This window comes from Schistocerca cancellata, chromosome 6 (genome assembly GCF_023864275.1).
Source record: "Schistocerca cancellata isolate TAMUIC-IGC-003103 chromosome 6, iqSchCanc2.1, whole genome shotgun sequence".
NCBI lineage: Eukaryota > Metazoa > Arthropoda > Insecta > Orthoptera > Acrididae > Schistocerca > Schistocerca cancellata.
The window spans coordinates 399297644-399299051 of record NC_064631.1 but is presented as its reverse complement, the minus strand read 5'-3'; the positions used below and the strand labels follow the sequence as shown (position 1 = coordinate 399299051).

The window sequence follows — 1408 nt, the reverse complement described above, 5'->3', positions numbered from 1 at the left end:
GTTTTCATACTATGTTTTACAAACACCCTCCACAGTGTTTGACGATACCAGTCTGTCAGTATGTGCGGTCTGTATCATATTAGTTTAGCTACGGTTGTTTGTTCGCGCCTCCATCAGTTGACTTGGGCAGCTTTAGGAGGGTGTAAACATCGCTGATGGATTTGTTACTCAGGTGACATACAATGACTAGTCCACGTTCAAAGTCACTAAGCTCTCCTGAGCGATCCATTCTGCTGCTGCTGATTCACCGGTGACAACGCAATAGTCACCACCTCCTTTTGTACCGGCGGCTCCGCCTCACGTGGCATGTGGTCACTCCCGCATTACATGCGTGTCCGGTTACTTTTCATTAGATAGTGTGTACACTCTTGAGCAGCGATTATACAGGGTGTTTCACAATTCATGTTATACGTCTTTAGAGGTTGCAGAGGGTACTTAGTAGGTCAAGTTTTACATGGGAACCCCTGTTCGGAAACGTCATTCAACGACGTTACAGGGCGACAAGGTTATACGCGCCGGTGCCTGTAAATGTATGTATGCATGTGGCGATACACTCCGTCTTCAGGCCACGAGTGGCCTACCGGGAACATCCGACCGCCGTGTCATCCTCAATGGAGGATGCGGATAAGAGGGGCGTGGGGTCAGCACACCGCTCTCCCGGCCGTTATGGTGGTATGTTCGACCGAAGCCGCTACTATTCGGTCGAGTAGCTCCCCAATTGGCACCACGAGGCTGAGTGCACCCCGAAAAACGGCAACAGCGCATGGCGGCCTGGATGGTCACCCATCCAAGTGCCGACCACGCCCGACAACGCTTAACTTCGGTGATCTCACGGGAACCGGTGTATCCACTGAGGCAAGGCCGTTGCCATACATGGGGTGATACAGTGGTAATTTTACAAACTTTCTAAGATGATGTCGAATGTTAACCCTGTTGGGACTGCATAAATGGTAGAGAATGTAGACAAAAGTTATATGTTCTAACAATATCACTTTTTTTTTCTAAAATAAAAAACATATTTTCTAGAGTCTCGCTCAAGGTGCGTCAGGTTGTAATGAAGTCTTCAATAATTTTCCGTTTGCAGAAAATAGGTGATAGTGTAACTTGTCCTCTCTCAACAGAAAAGGACAAATGTATCAATTTGAGGTCCCTGTGTTGGAAACGAACGAGTCGAAAGTTTTAAACGAAAACTGTTGTGATACCTCGAACAGTGTAATACGTGTACCGATACTGTTAGGATAGGCAACTTTCAAGAGGTGATAGTATTGACAAAAACATGGAAATAACGTCCATTAAACATGGAGGCTAAAATGCTTATCTGAGGAGCTATCAGCATTTGCTCGTCTTCGTCACTGTGAAACACACCTCCTCTGTTGAACGAGTGCCGGCCGGTGTGGCCGTGCGGTTC

At 47.1% G+C, this 1408-nt stretch overlaps 1 pseudogene; it reads right to left on the bottom strand.

Moving 5' to 3' along the window:
- Positions 1 to 751: 751 nt before the first annotated feature.
- LOC126089680 (5S ribosomal RNA) lies at positions 752 to 869 on the bottom strand (annotated as a pseudogene).
- Between the last annotated feature and the right edge of the window lie 539 nt (positions 870 to 1408).